This window comes from Barbus barbus, assembly GCF_936440315.1.
Source record: "Barbus barbus genome assembly, chromosome: 22".
NCBI classification, from domain to species: Eukaryota; Metazoa; Chordata; class Actinopteri; order Cypriniformes; family Cyprinidae; genus Barbus; species Barbus barbus.
In genome coordinates, this window is record NC_136750.1 from 28,669,853 (window position 1) to 28,691,107 (window position 21,255).

A 21,255-nucleotide genomic window follows, 5' to 3' on the forward strand; every position below is an offset into this window, starting at 1 on the left:
GCCGCTGTGATGCGCCGCAGTCGCGTTCAGCGGGGTGTTGCGTGACGCGGAGACGCACTGGCTGGCGTGGGGCGCGTGTCTGTGGAGAGCAGACAGAGGAAGAGCTTCTTATTCATCAAAGACAGCACTCGGATGTAGATGTGGCTTTATCAGCAGGAATCGCTCTGATTATAGTGATTCTTCTCCGCGTTTATGTGGTTTGAGATCAAATAACAGCGTCTGATGTGTGCTTGAGTTACATGTGCCTCCAACACAAGGTATGCTCGCTTTCTGTTCAATCTAACAACATCCAAATATATGCGTGTTGGATGATCATAATAATGACATCGATCTTTGTGCATCTTTCTAGTATTCACCATGTGTAATGTTATACTAAAACAATTGCAATAATGTAAATGTTTAATAAAACAATACTAAATATGAATATATAAATGTGACATGTATTCTATTATTATTATTATTATGAGTAGTACATTAGTATTTTTTCAATATTAACGCTAATAATGTCTGTGTAATACTAATTGTTTTATTTGACAAAATATTAATGCCATATTATTATTGCCTTTATTACTATTATTTACTATTGTTATTAATTAAATATTAATGGTAATATTGGTTGTAATATTTATTCTTTAACATATAATCTTATGTAAAATCTAATATATTTTAATGTTTTATTTGACATAATACTATGTAATTAGAGTACTATTTCATTTAGCTTTTTCATTTCATTAAATATAAAATATTCGATAGATGTTAATAATGAATCTTAAATTGCACAGTTTATTATTTTTATTAGTAGTTTTCATTATAATAAGGCATGCATCTATTATTGTGTGTTTCCATTTTTGGAGTGGTTTACAAATTTATTTAAGACATTATGAATATTGTTGGCTCTTTGATGAATTGTTTATGTTCTTTTGGATAACAGCATTTGCAAAATAAAAAATTTAAATGTTAAAATATTACCCAACAGTCTGAAAATGCTCATTCAGTATTTATGCTGGGCGTGTAAAGCAGCTCTTGACTGTCACGGTGTTCAGACTGGACATAGTCAAAAAATAATACAATATCCATTAGCAATCCTGTATTATATTTGGGAAAAGATCAGCCCAGAATCTAAAAATATTCAGTTCTACTGGATGAACTGACATTGGGAAATTCAGGTTTTCCAGGGTGCTTGGTTCTTATTAGATCCTTTGGATTGTGTCCAAATTATGATCTAAATACCATTAGCATTCCTTCAGGATTTTCTAACATTTTCAGTGGTTGAACTAAATTGGGCTACAGAGCGCGTTTGGCTTCTTTTGCATGGAATATAATGGAAATAAAACATGTAGGCTCTTAATATTCTGAAGCTTTTACAAGTGTGTTTATTAAGAAGCATAAATTCAGAATGAAGTCTTTAGGGTTATTCGTGTGGTTTTATTGCAGTGCTGTTGTTAATGTGTTTTCATTACAGATGGTGGATCTGTGTGACACGCTGTAGATGATAGTGTAAGTGTAAGATAAGAGCAATGGGCAGTGGTTCAGTTCGCTTTGGACTGATTTGGGTCACATGTATCAGCAAAATCCTTAAACCAGTTAAGTCAAGCGCGTGTTTCTTCCGGGATATTGCACCAGGCTCTGATATCTGGAAATGGCCTGCAGAACATACCTCACACACGCGCTTAAAAGGCAACGAGGAAAAGACAGACGGCTCTAAAGCATCACTTCTGCAATCTTTCACTTCTGTACCAACCAAGTGGCTTTCAATCAGCCTCCGATCTGGTTTGTGGAGGGTTTTCGTTCTCACAACATTGGTGTCATCGTTTAAGGGTATTTTTAGCAGTGAGATTGCATCATTGTGTTGCATGCTTTTTTAAACGCTTATCAGTCTAATTTGGTCTAGGTGTGATGTAAGCATTTTTGCACATGGGTTTCTAATTGCTTGAGGCCGCATGCAGGTCTATGGCTCTGTAGATGGCAATCGGATTCATTTATTGGGGGGTTGTGCTGTCAGAGTGAAGTGGGGGTCGGTGATTGTGAAGTAAGCACACCCTTGGGCCACACATCACCATATGGTTTCAGTAACACCCTGTTTATCATCCCAAAACATGGGACAAAAACCCAACCACCCCCACACACACCCTCCAGATGTGTGTTTGGCCCAGAGACGCTGCTGTGACTTCATGCTCATTGTTATGCGAGTGTGTCTGACTCTACTTTATGATCGTTCCAGATTTGGCATTTTACAGTCACAAATAATAAGCTAGAGGTTTCTCTTATCGGTACATGTGCCTTGTCTGTCTTTGGTTTTTTAGGGCACATCTCAGGGAATCTTGCATTTTATGGAGGAAGGATGATGTGGAAATGTTTCATTTAAAGGTCAAATTACACACCTGGGGTCTTGTAGATAAAATCTGGATACAACTGGGATGTTTCTATTACAGATTTTTAAGACTGCACACATGTCAGAATTTGTACTTCTGTATAACAACAGACTAGATTGGATTGTATATTGCAAACTAGACTTCTGAAGAAAATGTAAATGCTGTTGGCTATGCAAAACTCGTCATCATGATGCTAGAGTGTTGTGGATGGTTGTGAAAACCAAAAATTAGTGCCTTCAAGTTACTTTAAATGCTTTTTGTGCCTCCTCTTGATTATTTAGGATATACACTACTGTTTTATAGTTAGTGTTTTTGAAAGAAGTCTCGTGCTCACCAAGTCTGCATTTATTTGATCAAAAATACAGTATAATTATGAAATACTATTGCAATATAAAATGTATTTTTTCTGTTTCAATGTATTGCAAAGTGTAATTCATTCTTGTGATGTAAAGCCGTTTTTTCAGCATCATTACTCCAGTCTTCAGTGTCACATAATCCTTCAGAAATAATTATATGATGCTGATTTGCTGCTCAAGAAACATTACTGATTACTATCAATGTAGAAAACAGTTGTTCTGCTTCATATTTTTTGTGGAAACTGTGATACATTTTTATAATCAGGATTCACTGATGAATAGAAAGTTCAAAGAACAGCATTTATTTGAAATAGAAATCTTTTGTAACATTATAAATGTCTTTACTGTCACTTTTGTTTATATAAATGCTTATTTGCTGAAGAAAAATATTAATTTATAATCTTTGAACAATAGTGTACAGTAGGCTACATGTGATGGTCTTTTCATAATCTGTTCATAGAAGTAATGGAAGAACCATGGCAGAGTAGAAAAGGAGGTTACTGATGCGAGTAGAAGCATGTGGGAATATTCTTTTTCCTGGTCTCTCTGCGAGGGTTACTAACAAAAGCAAGAATGCGGAGCGTGTTAGCCAGTTACAGCGGTGGACAATGCAGCTACTCTTTACCGTTGCAGAGATGGGAATATAAAGGGTTTAATCTTAAGGTCACGTCCTTAAAGAAAAAGCATGAGCACACAGGAAGAGTGTGGGAGGCAGTAGAGCGTCTGATCTCGCTCCTTTGGTGTCGCTGGTCAGATGCTGATTTTCATGTGACCGCTTAAAAGTGTAATATAAGTAGTCAGATTTCCCTTGATGTTTTAAAATGGCTCATTTTACTATGATTATGAAACTTAAGCTGAAATAATATCTTGCTCCACCCACACTTAAAGATAAACGATGCCTTATTGGTGCTCAAAAACAAGCATCTCAGCATCATAAGCATCTGCATTGAAATTGTTGCTCTTGTTATGCATGTTCATAGTAAACTTTTTGTGCATTTTAAAAATAGATTTTGCTCAGGATGTGTATAACAAGAACTGGAAGTAATATTCAGAAACAGGATTGTATAACCTAATTTGCTTCTGCAAATCCAGCCCGTTCTGAAGATTCAGTGGGTTTACAGCATGCGTGCGGGTTTTGATTTTGCATTCCTGTGGCCCAGTTTTCCCTGGCTTTTTTATCGTTATGCAATACCTGTCATTGTACGTTATCGTCTCAGCGCGAGGCCCTGAATGAGATCAGAAGAAATGAGCAGCAGCGTTTCTGTCCGCTTTTCCTGTTCCAACTCCTCCTCTTCCTCGCCCTTCCTCCCCCTCAGCCTGTATGTCACATGGATCTCAGGACAGTCAGAAACCACCCGGAACACCTTAAAAGTGCTTAAAACACCAGCTAGCAGCATGCTATAAACCACTCAGAACTCCATAGCATTACATCAGTGAGTTTTGCTTGGGCAAAGATTACTTACATTTTCTTCAGAAAATGCAAAAATCCTGATGAATGTTTGTGTGTGTGTGTGTGTAACATTACTTAATTTATGTCATAAGCTGTACCTTGTTAAAAATGCTGCATATGTTTTCCACTTTCATCCTCTCTTATAACTGTATTAGTTAATTCACTTCATGTAGCTTTAAAGGAATAGTTCACCCAAAAATGAAAATTTGCTGTTAATTTACTCTATTAGTGACTTCAGTAGAAGTAAAGAAGATTTTTAGCTGAAAGCGTGGTCCTTGGTGATTCATAAAATGTAAGTTAGCAGCTATCTGTTTTTGAGAGTCTAAAAAAAAGCATATGAATACAAAACTCATACCCGTGGTTCCTGACGATACAGGCCTGTTGAGGTCTTATGAAGTGAAATGATCGGTCTGTGCAAGAAACTGAACATTATTAACAGCAGGGGTGCCCAACCCTGTTACTGGTGATCGACTGTCCGGCAAAATTTAGCTCCAACTCTAATCAAACACACCTGCCTTTAATTTTCACATGATGTGAAAAATATTCGAAGACGGGTTTCTCTGTATACGCATACATTTTTTTACCGTATAGGCGTTTCGTCCACACGAATCCGGCGTTTTCGAAGAGTGAAACCGATCATTTTTGAAACCGGGTCCCAGGGTGGATAAATTTGAAAACGCCGGTTTCATGTTTTCGTGTGGACGTCATCATCAGCCCACGTCTCGCCCCTAATCAGACACCGCTACGTCACATAACAGCGACAACAACAACAACAACAATGTCAGACTACGTGCCTGTGTTCGTGCTGCAGAACCTACTGAGCTCATTAGCTTTATTAAAGCAAAATCTTCTGCTTTGTGTGTTAGTTTGTATTCAGCGGGCAAGGTTTACGCACATGGTCCAAGTCTTCTTCTCTGTTTTTTTGTGTATCTCTGTGGCAGAATTACAGCGCCACATATTGGTCTGGCATGTGTACTACATCGTTTTCAGTCGGTTTCAGTGATTCCGTGTGGACGCAGATATTTCCTGAGACGACTCCGTGTTGACGGAATTTGAGGCAAAAAAAAGATTGGATACGGAGAAACCCGTCTTCGTGTGGACGTAGCCTTAGGCAAAGTGGAAATCTGATTATTTTCCTTGAACTGATTCTTTCAGGCAGTTCGTTTCAATAAACTGGTTCAATTCACTAGTTTGTTTACATAACCATGCAACGATGTAACATATACGCAATTATATTATTATTGCACCCAGATGTGAAACGTGAATGTTTTTCATGTCTAAAACATATAAAGTGAATAAACTAGTGTTCATCAGTTCACCTTTTCACATAAATCATAAGAAACCATAACTTTAATTTCACCCTTTCATTCAAGTGTTCGGTAAACACATGCTCATATCAACGGCTCATCGGTCTTTGGTCTGAGTCGAACTGTTTCCGCCGTTCAGTGACTGTTGGAGGAACTGGAGCACTGAATGAATTCGTTCATCATAGGATCAGATATGCCAGTATATTGACTCATTTCAAGTCAGAGTGACTGTCACACATCTAAAAGTGAGTTTTGATTGAGTAACTTGTAGATCTGTGCTGCTTGAGCCACAAACTGTTTCAGACGATTCAGTCTGATTTGGTGAACTGGTTAATCTAGTTCATATCTAGTTCATAGACATATCTCTGGACCGTTTGCCTGAGGCTATGGATTACAGGTAATAATGTTGTATATAATGTTCAGTTTTTTGCACAGACCGATTGTTTCGCTTCATAAGACCTTAAAGTGTCGTCAGGAGTCACTTGTTCCTTGACTTGCTTTTTTGACTCTCAAAGTGACGGTAGTCATTGACTTGCATTATATGAATCACCAAGGACCACGGTTTCAGCTAAACATCTTTACTGTTCTATACTAATGAGGAAAAAAGTCACCTACATCTTGGATGGCCTGAGGTTGAGTAAATGAGCAGCAAATGCTCATTTTTGCATGAACCTTTCTTTTAAAGGGGTCATATGACGTTGCTAAAAAAAACTATATTTTGTGTATTTGGTTTAATGCAATGTGTTTATGTGGTTTAAAGTTAAAAAAACACATTTTCCATATACTGTACATTATTGTTGCTCCTCTATGCCCCGCCTTTCTGAAACGCGTCGATTTTTACAAAGCTCATCGTTCTGAGAAGGGAGTCGTGCTCTGATTGGCCATCTATCCAGTGCATTGTGATTGGCCGAATACCTCAAGAGCATAGCTGGCAGGCTACTCCCAGGTTCAGGAAATAATCCTCCGTATTGCACTGCACACACTCAAATATTTGTGTTGTACTGCTCTGGAACAGTGTTGTAAATACAACTTAACCACTGATTTCTAGTTGTGTCCTCTTTTGGAAGCCCAAACAAAGTACTTTCACAACGAAACACAGCGTCTCCAGGACATGGTGCCCGCGGCAACAACAATACTACAGCGAAAATAAAAACCCCACCCCCTTTCTTTGCGTAAACATTTGGGCGGTGTTATGCAAATCTCCCCACACCGTGACGTAGACGTGTGGGGGCGTGTTTGAATGAGCCGTTTTAGGGGGGCGTGGTCGAGTCTTAACTTTTATGAAGAATATCTCTTTGGTTTTGAGACTTTATTCTTTGCAACTTCAGGGATCTTATCTATGCACAATCAGCTTGTAACACTCCAAAGAGAAAGGAAAACTTGAAATCGCTTCATATGAGCCCTTTAAGAAGGATGACCTAGTAGTCTGCGAAATTGGATGGGATTTTAAGGCATCATATGTGACATTAAACTTCAGCCAAAGTCTCAAAGTTTCAAATGATTTCCAGTTAGGATGCTGCCTTAGAAGTATTTATATAGCCTTCTGTGGGCAGTAGACCGAGTGAACTAGTGACTCCAGCTTCAGTCCCGCCTGTCACCGGTTTCACACAGAATGTCATCACACAGATGCTTTGTGTGTCAGTCATTGTTTGGAATGGAAAAATACCTGGATGGGTCTCATGAGTCTGATTCACTCTTGACCTCACAACCAGCGCATGGCAGAGACGGGAAGTTCATCAACAAGTTCATCAACAGCTCCTCTAAGCTCTGTATGTTAACGACTAATTTAATAAGCTTCCTTTTTCTTATTTTAGAGATGACTGTATTCAGTCATCACTCATATTCCAGCTGAATCCTTTATGAACTTCATTTTTACTCCCCCACAGCATGAACCATAAAACATCTACCAACCACTCTGATATGACTAAGAACTATAAAAGAGTCCACATGCAAAATTCATCCAATAGTATCCGGCGTTCAGAAAGGACCCACAGTTCTCAAAGTTCATTCATTGATTTTCACAAGTTAGCTTTCTGTTAAGATTTAATGTATGTTTTTAGTTTTATTCCTACATGCACATGCAAACATTACTCATAATGTTAATTAGTGAACATTTAAGCTTGTAAAATATGAGGTGTACTTTGACCTAACACTGTAAAAAAAAAAGTTGAGCCAACTTAAAATTTTAAGGCAACCAGCTTCAGCAGATTTGTGAGTTTTCTGAACTTGTTGTTTTGAGTTTATACAACAAAAAGTTGAGAATCCCCTACAAAAATAAGTTGAGAGAACTCAAAAACCTGCTGAAGCTGGTTGCTGGTTGGTTCAACTTTTTAGTTTTAGAGTGGGTTGATTAAGTGACATTATAAAGCAAAGATATTACTGGATTGTGAGGATCAAAAAAGTTTTAAAGATTCCATTAAATGGTTTAGCATAGTAAAACAGGACATGATTACACTATTACAAAAATATTTACCTTTTATTAAATATTTATAGTACGCTGTATCATTCAAATGTTTGGGCTAGTAAGATTTTTTTGAAAGGAAGTTTCTAATGCTCACCAAGGCTGCATTTATTTGATCAAGAATACAGTAAAAACAGTAATATTGTGTGAAATTATTAAAATAACTTTTCTTTTTGAATACGTTTTAAAATGTAATGTATTCCTGTGATCAAAGCTGAATTTTCAGCATCATTACTCCAGTCTTCAGTGTCACATGATCTTCAGAAATCAGTCTAATATGCTGATGTGCTCAAGAAACATTTCTGATTATCAATGTTGAAAACAGTTGTGCTGCTCAATATTATAGTGGAAACTGTGATATATTTTTAATAGCCTTTAATTAACATTACAGATCAGCAAAGAAAGGAAGGAAAGAAACTTGTGGCTTAAATGAACACAATGCAGATGCTTTCCAAAATAAATTCAAGCATATTCCTTTGCAACCGGTTGACTGTTAAGAAAGGAAAAATTGTATATATATATTTTTTTATATATTGTGTTTTAAATTTGTATTTTATTATTGATTATTTTGCATATCTACAAAAACATATTTTGTCTGTAGCACACTATTGGATACGGAACACCTCAAAGATATGAAACATGGGCTAAAGGTCCCAAAATGTTTGATTGGAGGGCTATTTAAAGATAAAGACGTCTCAGAGCCTTGTTTGAAGACTAGTATTTAGGATGGTCTGCGTGAGCTGAATGACAGATCTCGGTTTGAGGAAGCTGTGCTGCATGTAAACAGAACGGGGATTTGTCAGATCTCATGATTAGACTCGAGATGCTGCTTAATGAGATAATTATAAAGGAAGGTGCATGAATAGCTCAAATTTATTAAGATAGAATCAGGAAGACTTCCTTGTTTATTTAAACCCGTTCACCTGAACTGACTCGCAAAACACAGACTGGAACAGATCAGATGATCGAGCAGGAAACGATTAAGAGCCTCTTACTGTAATGCCTGCGCATCTTTGAAGTCTGATATACTGCGGTATGTGCAGATCAGCCAATCACAGCAGAGTACATTTGCATATTGATGTTTACAAAAACAGTTTGGAATAAAAAGACAATTCCTGAGATGCAAAACTGGGATTGTGTCTTAAAGGCAATTGTGTTTTACTTTATTGCATTGGCAGATATTCACGATAAAAGTCTTTTAAGGATGTTCAGGTATTTTTTCCTGGAAAGCATGACAAATATAGCCATGGATTGGAGAAAGGATGGTAATGATCATTGGTATTTTGGTGAAAGAAACTTGAACATAAGTGGACTTCAGGGAGAGAATAAAGTGCTGTGAATGTGTAAAATAGAGGCTCATTGAAGAGTGAGGACAGAGCTGTATGTGTGTGCTCCGCTGGAGCGCTTCACTCCCAGCATGCTGTGCAGGCGTGCATTATTCAGCAGGTTGTCATGGCGATGGGCACCTCTGAGTATTGGGCTTCATGAGGGAGGAGCTGGACAGCTGGTGCATGGAGACAGCTGCGTCATGGATTCCCCTCATTTACAGAAGAAGTATGTGTGTGTGCATGCATATATAAGTGTGTGTGACGGGTGTGAGCCCCCTCCCATTTTGTTGGATTTAGTGGACTTCATATTATGGACTTTTTTTTTTTATATAAGAGAAAATCATATTAAAGCTAGGCGCGCTCTCTCTCGCTGCGCAAAAGGAAACCACGGCAGAAAGCGGCATCCTATTTTTTAGGCTTATTTTACAAAAGTGCAAAGATTTGTTTTTATTGTGAATGTACACAAATAAAAGCAAACCTTTTTGCAATTCCGATTATCTTCATGACTAAAAGGAATAGTTGCTTCCAGTGTGTTAGAAGGAAAAAAATAAATGAAGTGATTGCGCTGGCGCCGCATGCGCGCACAGTTAAGCATTCTACCTTGACAATGCAGCCTGTTCATTATATTATAAAAAACCTTTCAGTCAAAAAACACACTGCTCAGTTTAAGTATGTAGCCTAATAAAATCTGTGCCGTTAAGCGTTATCACCGTACCGCCGTGATGTTATGCAAAACATTTTGTTTTACAGGATATTGGAAGGCGAGTGAAGTAGGCCTACATAAAAGATAAATAATATTTTGTCATTCAAATACATTGCGAATACGGAAACATTTGATTTTGTGTCGAACGAGAGACCCAACATTGGATTCAGTTTCATTTTAGCCTCAATTAATTTGTTTTGGTTTGTCGTTTATAATAGCTATAGCTTCTTACATTTTTAATTCCTGTTCTTTTCTAAATAGTCTACTGTTATTTGAAAGGATTTGAATGAAAATTGTCATTAATTACTCACCCTCATGTCGTTCCAAACTTGTAAGACCTTCATTCATCTTCGAAACACAAATTAAGATATTTTTGATGAAATCCGAGATCTCTCTGACCCTCCATAGACAGCAAAGGAAATTAAAAGTTCAAGGCCCAGAAACGCAGTAAGGACATCGATAAAATGGTTCATGTGACAACAGTGGTTCAACTGTATTTGTTTAATAAAGTTATTTTAGTTTTCTTTGCATACAAAAAGTATTCTCGTAGCTTCATAAAATTACGGGTGAACCCCTGATGTCACGTGAACCATTTTAACGACACCCTTGCAACATTTCTGAGCTTTGATCATGTTAGGACCCTTGCTCTCTTTTAAGGATCAGAAAGATCTCGGATTTCATCAAAAATATCTTAATTTGTGTTCCGAAGATGAGCGGAGGTCTCAGGGGTTTGGTTCGACATGAGAGTGAGGAATTAATGACAGAATTCTCATTTTTGGGTGAACTAACCCTTTAATGACATGCTTTTTTCATTGGTCTAATTTGGCAAGTAAAGGTTAATGTCTAAAATTTTAAATGTTATTTTTGATGGATTTTGCATGTTTGTAAGTATCCACAGTTCAGTGGCTAAAATGTATTCAACAAGTTGTCAGTTGCAAAGTATGTAGTATTGAGTTATGGTCAAATTTGACAAATAAATGTTTAATTAAAATAATGTGTTTTGCTTATCATTTTGTTATATTTATTGTAAAGTACTAACAGAGTAAATGGTAAATACAGTTAAAAATATATAAGTAAAAAAGTATATAGGACATTGTATATACAGCATATAAATTAAATATACTCAAATTTTTTTGTTTCGGATTTACTATTGAATTACTATTGCATTGCGTAAGAATTTTAATTATATTTACTCAATTTTATTTCTGAGATTAATTAATCTAATTATTTGAATCTACTCAATTTTGTTAGTTACATTTACTTGATTCTTAAAGTATATTTCAATGATTTCATTACAGTAAAAATGTTTCACCAAAAAAATTGAGTAGATCATAGTAAAAGTTTTTAGTGAGCATCACAGCTCGGTCTGTCCGACTCACGCCAGTAACTCAAAGGTGTCACACAGATCCGCTCTTTCCATTGTCTCGTATTTCTTTCCCTCTCTTTCAGGTTGTAAGATCACTCCCTCGACGTCCTGCTCATATCACATGATAGAAGGGGATTGTGTGCTGAAGTTACCGGCAGGCCTGCCATCTCTCCTTAGCTTTCATTGGCCGTGTGAGAGTTATATAAACCACACCTTGTTCACCTGCTAGTCTCAGCCATAAAAATCCTGCTGAAATCTTCCAGCCGTCTGAAATCACAGTTTGGCTCAGAGGTTTATGCACATTATTGATGGTCTGTAAGCAGGTACATGCTTGAGTTTTGTTCTGTAGAGCTGTTATAGAGCCAGTTCTCTCATCTCTACCATATTGAATTGAGTGCATGTTTGGTTGAGCTTCCAAACAGGTGTGCATGTGCGCTTGGAGATGTTTTGGGGCTGACGTGCTGCTCTCCAACTATGATTGGTGAGAAATCTGTTAGTCCGTGCCAATCATTCTTCAGCCAGATGCCCATCCATCACTTGCACACCCAGCATTCCCTGCAGTCCGCACCATACTCACACACTCATGCTTATCCACTTAAAAGTGATGGAGCCTGACCAGTGCATTGTGGGATAGCCTGTCTGGAGCACTTTATCTGCTTTTCCCCTTGATCTCTGCTCAAGAGTGCTGAAAAATCCTCCATCTGCAGACCTCTGAAGCCGCTTTTACATTCGATCGAATGCTCTGATTTGTCCTGTGAGGTCGCGCTCTCGGCCCGTTCCAGGCATGTTTTGAATTTTTATGGATGTGGTATTGACTAGAAGGGTGCCATTAATTGTGTCCAGTGTGTATTGGTTTGGTGATGAGTTTTCAGCTCAAGGTCTGCATTTAAAGTCACACCAGAGGAGTTCAGCTGGCTTTCTGCAGACCAGTCAAGTTCTTCCACACCGACTCAATCAATCATGTCTTTCTGAACTGTGTCTTATACACAGAGACACTGTCATGTTAGAATAGAAAAGGGTTCTGTCCAAACTGTTGCTATAAAATTAGAAGCACACAATTCCCTAGAATAAAATTGTTAAACTTATATTTACGGGTTGTTTTTGCATTAGATTACATATTTTTATAATTACAGCACATTCTTTGTGATTTGGTGATTCTCAGGAATGGGTAACATTAATTAAACATCTTAACGGCCAACTGGAGAGTTTCATACTCACCAACACTGATGTTACATGATTAGCACTTGGCAAGTGTTTATTTTAGACCCTGTATATGATGATATTGTTCTATTATAGTTTTTTTATTAATTAAAATGCATTCCAAAGATTAACCATTGTGCATCTTCAAGCAACACATAGCAGTGGTGTTTCTTTCCTGAATGAATTAAGATTAAGTTAATTCCCGGCACCTACTGGCATATCGCTGTAACCTGCAGTAATGACTGAAAATTGAATCTGTTTCATCTATTATCATTTAGGCTGACAGGAAGAGTGATATTTAATAATCTTCATTTATATGCACAAGTATAGATTTGCATAGCAGCAATAAAAACCTATGAATATATTTTTATGGAAACTTCAAAAACCATTGTGAATCGTTTGGTTCAAACCTTTTCATACTAGGTTGCACAAAACGTTTTGTGTTTCTTTGTCTGTCTTTGGTCTGTTTCTCTGCTTTCAGCGCTATACCTGATACCTGTGTGCCTCTTGTAAAGCAGCAGAGGTGGGTTTGAGGAATAATAGAAAGGCCTATTCTACCGCAGGCTATGCATTGTTCTCATTTCACTCCTAAATCTCTCTCAAGCTCCCACAACACACCTGGAAGTTCATAGACAGCTTGTTTATGTTTTATATATATATATACACACACACACACACGCATACATATACATGCATGTATTTTTTATTTATTAAATTTATTTTATATATTCGTAAAATAAACTTGAATTGTATACTTATTATTGCATTGAATTATATAATTTTTATTTAATTATTTTTTAAATATTAATAAAAAGAAAATAATTTAATATATTTTTAAATTTAATATTTATACATTTACGCAATACATATAAATATTAAATAAAATTATATTTTTACATACATTTATTAAACATGTTTGCAAAGGCAAGTATTACTATTAAGTATGAGGAGAGGTGTGCATTCAGTTTATGAAGTGATCAGATGTTCTGATTTTCACCTGGTGGGTGATTTAAAACAGGTCACACAAATAATTTAGCATCATACGATGTTTCTGTGTCCATTTGCCACTTGCATTTTCATGAAAAAATCTAGTTTTGTGAGTCCAAGGGTGGGACAGGGAATGTTTTGCACATGATGTCATGAGATTACAGCTCTTTGACGGGCCCTTCGAGAGAAAGCAGAGACTTTTAGTTGGCTTGAAGCGGAAAGTTGAGCGCAAGGCAGTCTGGGAGACGTGGTGTAACTACAGCGATGGGACTTACTTTTAGCTGACGTGTCTCCCATAAGCGCTCGTAATGTGATCATCATTCTGCTGTCTTTGGAATAAGCCCCGTTATGTGTTTTTGTACATGTGCATGAGCCGCTGTCGTTTTTGTGATCAGGTTTAGTCTACATTAAGAGGACTAAAGGCTCCCACAAGAACAGTAAAGCCTGAAATCACCTGCATAGTAGTGAGCAGCTAATGCTTCCTTTGAGAAAAGCCTTAATAAATATATTAAATAATGTCTTGCTGATCATTTAAAATGCAAAACGGTTAGTTAGATTTAGGGTTAGGGGATGAAAAATATAATTTACTCAGTATAAAACAATAGATATAAATCAGTGTTTATATATTTATGTTTAAAAGCAAAACAAGTGTATGGTATATCAGTAGTGAATATTTATTTAATTGATTTAATATTTTTCATAGTGTTTTTCAGCAGTGATTATTTGTTTATTTACTTATTTACACAACATCAGTATTTATTTATTTATAAAGGCAAAATAAGTATGATATATCAGTACTGATTATTTATTTTGAATGTTATTCAGTAGTCATTTTTTGTTGTTTATTAATTTTATTTATAAAAGCAATATGGCACATCAGTGTTTACTTATTTGCATATTTGTTTTCTTATTAAAACGAAAAGTATATAGTATTTTAGTAGTGATTACTTGTTATTTAATTATTTATTAGAGCAGTAGAAGTATAAGATATATCATTTATTTATTTAATTATTCACTTAAGAGTTTTTTTCAGTGGTGAGTCTCCTTTTACGTGTGTATCTGTGTTTTAGAGATTTCTTGATTTATCTTACCGTTTGCTCTGCTCACTTTAGTTTATGTTGCGTATGAACATTAAGTGATATTACACTCGATCTGCTCCATCGGCACTGGAGCCAAGAGTCCGGCTCTGCTGACATTACTGTCTGACAGACACACAGAGAGATTTATTTAAGAGGAGGAGCGGCCTGTAGAGCACGTGACCGCGGCACAGTCATCTCTGCCTTTGTGTTTATTAACATGATTGCTCATCGATATTATAAATAATACAAGACAGTGAGGTGAGAGAGAGATATAGAGAGAGTGGTTGCTTAAAGTGTTGATATTAGATGCAAACAATTTGAAGCTTTGCATCTATGAATGATAAAGTATAGGGTTACTGGATATATACACAAAAAAATGTACCATATTAATTTGACAATTTTCTGTATTTATTTTTATATTTTTTATCTGTATTTTGAATTTTAGACATTGTTGTGCTATAGAGTTCATGGACATATCTGTAAATTAATGGATAATGTCCCAGTAATGAGCTGCCTGTAATTTTTCTGTTGTTTTACGGATTTATAATACAGTGTAGATATAGAAGTGTGCAATAAAGATGTTAAGGGTTGAAATAGAGATTTAAAGTGGTGTATATAGAGAGTGGATATTTTAGAGATTTGTAGAAATATAGAGTGTATATGTTCAGATGTTTGGGGTTTGAAAGAAACCCTTCTTCTGTTCACCAAGGCAGCATTTATTTAATCAAAAATACAGTAAAAATGTGAAATATTTATTACATGTTTTTTTTTCCCATGTGAATGAATTAAAAAAATATATATTCCTGTGATCAAATCTGGATTTTCAGCATCATTCCTCCAGTCTTCAGTATCACATGACCCTTCAGAAATCATTCTAATATGCTGATTTACTGCTCAAGAAACATTTCTGATTATCATCAATGTTGAAAACAGTTCATATTATTGTGGAAACTGTGATGCATTTTATTTTTTGAGTACTTTTGAGTTGAAAAGAACTGCATTTGTTTGAAACCAAAATCTTTTGTAACATTATAAATGCCATTTTTGATCAATTTAATGCATCCTTGCTGAATAAAAAAAACTTTATTATTATTAAATAAAGGATTATTACAGATGCACTGATTTTATTTATTTATTTGTTTATTTTTTTCTTTTGCCTGATACCCATAAGCTGATCATTATTTTCATTTTGCGTTTGAGTTATTTTCCTAACTCTATACACCATTCACATAATGCATAGTTTACATTTAGTGCCATAAAACTAAAGAAGAAAGTCTGTGTTTGACAGAGCTGAAGATTTTTTGGCAACTTTGAGATTTTGCTAATTCTCAATCTTAAACGTAAGCGTAAGTTCCTTGCAAATCTGGCAAACATGTTCCATCAGAAGCTTTCAGCTGCTCTTAAAGCAAATCTCAAATTTCTACTCTATGCATTTCAACACAACTAAATGGACTCAGTTTTCACTGGCTTTAGTCATAGAGAGAGATGGTATAGTTGAACACAGACACATGCTGCGCTTGGATTCTTCTATCCTGAGCATCGCTGCAGTCCGACAGGCAAGAATTACCCATGAGTCACAGTATCGATCTGAGATCCAGAGCCCATCTCACCGCACTCTGCAGCAGCGAGCTGAAGGAGAACCACCAGCCAGAAGCTGATCAATGAAATCGACCTGCCAGACACTGTCTTTAGAGTTTCTTACTGGCTGTCCTGTTAGTCAACTTCCAGAATGTGCGTCCCGTGAAGCGAACATCTATATCTGACCCTGGACGCACAACCAGTCATAAGTAGCACGGGTATATTTGTAGCAATAGCCAACAATACACTGAATGGGTCAAAATTATTGATTTTTCTTTTATGCCAAAAATCATTTGGATATTAAGTAAAGATCATGTTCCATGAAGATAATTTGTGAATTTCCTATGTGGCCCTGGACCACAAAACCAGTCATAAGTCATTTTTGAAATTGAGATTGATACATCATCTGAATAAATAAGATTTCTATTGATGTATGGTTTGTTAGGATCGGACAATATTTGGCTGAGATGCAACTATTTGAAAATCTGGAATCTGAGGGTGCAAAAAAATCTAAATATTGAGAAAATTGCTTTTAAAATTGTCCAAATGAAGTCTTTAGCAACATATTACTAATCAAATTCAGTTTTGATATATTTACAGTAAGAAATTTACAAAATATCTTCATGGAACATGATCTTTATTTAATATCCTAATGATATTTGGCATAAAAGAAAAATTGATAATTTTGACCCATACAATTTTTTTTTTTGGTTATTGCTACAAATACACCCGTGCTACTTATTATGACTGCTTTTATGCTCCAGGGTCACATATCAAAACTTCATTTTTGATTAGTAATATCCATTGCTAAGAACTTCATTTGAACAACTTTAAAGGTGATTTTCTCAATATTTAGATTTTTTTGCACCCTCAGATTCCAGATTTTCAAATAGTTGTATCTCAGCCAAGTATTGTCCTATCCTAACAAACCATCATCAATGGAAAGCTTATTTATTCAGCTTATTCAATCTAAATTTAACAAAATTGACCCTTATGACTGGTTTTTGTGGTCCAGGGTCACATATCATCCCCTCCCCCTCATCTTCAGGGTCCCATAGAGACACTCCCATCCCCCCAAAAAATAGATGCTATTGTCTCTCTTTTTCGTCTCCCAGAGGACTCTGCAAGCAAGATGTCCGTATGTTCCTTAAACTAACATTTCAGCGGGGGTCTTGTCAGTAATGTATCTTAGAGCGAGCGGCGTGTCTCATAGATTATGCGAGTGCGTTTGAGGCCTGCCGCCCCTCCCAGCGTCCCGTCTGGATGCTGGAGGAATGATGGGATATAAATTGAAGTTTTATGGCTCCCCTGAAGTGTGTACTTCCTGTTTCCTGTGTTGTTTTTTTGTAATGGCGTGTTCGTTCGGTCGGGGGAGTAAATGCAAATGCAGTTTGGAGGTTGTCAGTGGATTGTGAGCCAAACATGTTTAGAAACCAAACCGATTAATCGAATTAAAACTGAAATCGTGATGTGGATTAGCGCGATTATCAAATCATGCATTTGGGAGTGCAACATGCCCCAACCATCTTGCCAAACTTGTAATGAGAAGATAACCTCTACCTTGCATGCTGTGCACTCACCGTATCTTGGTCTTGTGACTCCTCAAAGGAAGAGGCGGGACTACAGTGTCCCTTTTTCTTGAGTTGGGTTAAACCATTTCTATTAATAAGGAGGGGGCTTAACCCTTGGTGATGCAGACATGAAAAGATGTCATATGATGTTGCTTACATTTTGCTTATGTTAAAGAATTGCATTTGTTTTTATTTGATGTATTTTTGAAGTTTAATGATTTAAATGGTTAAAAGAGCTTGTGTTTATGCTTCCAAGTTTTCTGATATTGGTGCCCCTGTAGTTGGTTTGGGCTTAGGTGTAATGAGTCTGTCTTAGGCTATATAAGCCAGTCTAAACTGAACCTTGGGAGGACAAGGGGTGGGCATACTGCTTAAAGTGCACGATGTAGATTGTGCTGCCTGAAGCAATTTGCTTTCCTTGGTCATTTAAAGGTCCCATGACATGCTGTTTTTTTGGATGCTTTTATATAGGCCTAAGTGGTCCCTAGTACTGTATCTGAAGTCTCGTTCCCGAAATTCAGCCTTGGTGCAGAATTTCAGCCACTACGAGCCAGTCCCACAATGAGCTTTCCTTAGGACGAGCCATTTCTGTGTCTGTAGCTTTAAATGCTAATGAGGAGGAGAGAGGCGGGGCAAGGTGGAGGGTGGGTGTGGCCTGCAGCTTGCGGCCACGGTACCATGTGCTAATGTTGACAGTGAATGTATGGCAATGGCTCGTAGACACGCAGTCCTTCAAGCTTTTCAGTTTGACCCAGAATCTGATCCGGATGGAGAAGCATCGGATGAAGAAGTTGCAACTAATAATATTATTAGTAATATTTCATATTTTGTGTAAAAAAAGCTTACATAATTAAAACATTTATCACTACTACTACTACTTTTTATTTAAAAACACACTTTAGATTTTTACTCTGTTGTGCAGTCATACATTTAAATGTTGATTTTGCGTTCGATCTCCAATCTGGGACTAAAGCAAAACTAGACCCACTGATCCAGACTGCATTTCTTGTGCGTGTTTTTGTGTATATAGCTTAGCTATATTATTTGCCACAAAGTGAGATCATCTGATAAAACCTCCTTTTAAGACATTCAGGAATGTCTTCAAACTACATATAAATTAAGCTTATTCTTTTTAAAAATTCTAAAAATGCTTTAAGTTTTCAGTTAGGGTAAGGTTGTATAGTATTTATAATTATCTTTATATAGAAGCAAAAGACTATGGAAAATTAAGAATGGCAGACACATTGAGAGTCTGTGATTCAGGCATGATGGATGAAGTCTCCCTCCGTCCTCCTTGAGATGTTTCCATGGTCACCACGAGGAGAAAACTGGATGATGGACTGTGTTTATTTGTGTGATTGCATGCTATGCCCAAGTTTATCCAACACTAATCCGCCAGTCCAAGACTAATCCAAGAGCTAAGCCAATTTGAACCAGTCTGATAATGGTGAGTTTGAGTGTCACTGATGGAGTCTCCTGCTCAGATCTGAGTGTCGTGGGTCGTTGTTTAATTCTCTCTCTCTCTCTCTCTCTTGTCTGTTGATTTATATGTAAATTGGCCGTGCTTCTTCAGGACCATCTGCTGTTTTTGGGCTCGGGCCGCGGCAGCATCAAGACTCCAGGGATTGGATGATCTCTGCGTTTCCGCTGCACAAGCGCTTTGTTCTATTAACCTGAACCCTAAAATTAGATTTTATTAGAACATGATTTACTCCATTTAGAAGTTGTTTTGCAAGTGTACACATCCCCGGACGCCCCAAAGACACATTTAGCTCACTTAGGTCATTCTCCATATGAAGAATCAAACCATAAAATGTTAATATATTTTAATTGCAGGCATAATAATGCACTCTTCTTAACAAATTCCTCCAGGTCTTGTAAATTCTTCGTCTTCCCAGCATGCTTTGCGCATTCAAGGTCTTTATTCATGTCTATATGATGTTTAATCCAGTTTTATTTTTCAAGATAACTGAAGATTATCATGATTATTGATTCTTAGGGAGTAAACACATAATATTAGTAACCACAATGTAAATTTAGGAATGAAATGTGTAATCCATTTTTTTTTTTTCTTATGGATTCAAAGTGAATATCTGTTATACAGATTTATCTTGGCAGCAGTAATTAAAAATATTTTATTTAAATTGTATTTTTTTGTTTTTTTTATAAATATTATTTAAAATATTTGTAGCATTTAAATATTAATGTTTTAAAATGTATTAAAATATTTGACAATTTCTTAAATATTTTTAAAATAATATTTTATTTTCTGCTTCTTGATTATAATTTTTTTAATATTGCAGATTTTGCAAACTTGGGAACGATCTATTATGCAAAATATTTTCCATACATGACGGAAAGATTTCATAACATTTTCAGAAAGCTATAAATATTTAACTGTTTCAATATCACATAGTTTAAGCTTTGAGTTGCATGGTATGTGCATTGATTACATTTTTTTTATATTTACAAATGTATTTAAATATATTACTTAAAATATATATATTTTTTTTACAATTTTAAAAGTATTTAAATTATTTTCCCTCCCTCTTTTATTTTTTATTTTTTTGTTTGTTAAATGTTTGTTAAAATATGATAAAATATACATGCACCCCACCCTGTGTAGATCATTAGCATTAGCACACAACCCCCTCCAACGACCGCCGGCACTGTTATGATCGTCTCTCATGGTTTTAATAGATGCCTGGCTGTGCGCACACACACACACACACACACACACTGCTCATTCTCACATCATCTGTCTTTGAACATCAGAATGTGTAATTATTTTGTCTGGAGGGTGTGTGAGCTTGTGTGTGCGAGCGTGTGCATGTTGAAGATGACTGGATGGCCTGCTACCCAGTTTAACCCTGGGACAACGCGTGTCCTCCTGGGGAGATGTGAAGCGTCATGTCCTGCCGGGCCTGAGCGTGTTTTTAAAGCTGGATCTCCAGGGAACGACAGACTGCTAGAGTTTTGAAGCCACTGAACCCAGAGTTTGATCGGCCATATGAAATATTCTGTGCATGACGATGAGATTTCATGTAGTTTTCAGAAAGCTATAAATATTTAACTGCTCCAATATCACATAGTTTAAGCTTTGCGTTGCATGTCATATGCATCTTCTACACTGAGAGAAAATTTGGTGTTGACACTGTTTAATTTTCTCTCAGAAATTGCTGGCAAATTTCACAAACAATTACAAAGGCAAGTAACGCATTGAATTGAATGTACAATTTTGAAGAAGATAAACTGAAATAGTATTTTCCTGTAAAATACACTCTTAGAGAAATGTTCTTTTTCAGTGTATTTCTTATTTTTTTTGTTCAGATCAGTTGTTTGTAACTGGGTTTTGGATTTGTAATGATCCTTTGTGTATTTCCTCTCGTGCCATTTGCCTTTAAAGAAAGCATGAATTATCATTCACAATGCATTACTTTATGAGTGAAACCAAATATAGCTTTTTTCCGTGAGGTTTTAAATCATGCAGTATTTTA

The 21,255-nt window shown here is 36.3% G+C and overlaps 1 protein-coding gene across 2 annotated transcripts in view; it reads left to right on the plus strand.

The window, feature by feature from the left end:
• LOC306888330 (serine/threonine-protein kinase PAK 1-like) overlaps positions 1-21,255 on the plus strand; it is a 57,359-nt gene that overhangs the window by 252 nt on the left and 35,852 nt on the right. Inside the window, exon 1 of one of the 2 annotated variants that reach the window (XM_079446547.1) lies at positions 1-257. This exon is cut by the window's left edge and continues 224 nt beyond it. The exons of the other annotated variant lie outside the window; for it this stretch is intronic. The gene's annotated coding sequence lies outside the window, so the exon portion shown is untranslated. The remainder of the gene's footprint in view (positions 258-21,255) is intronic. 2 annotated transcript variants of the gene reach the window in all.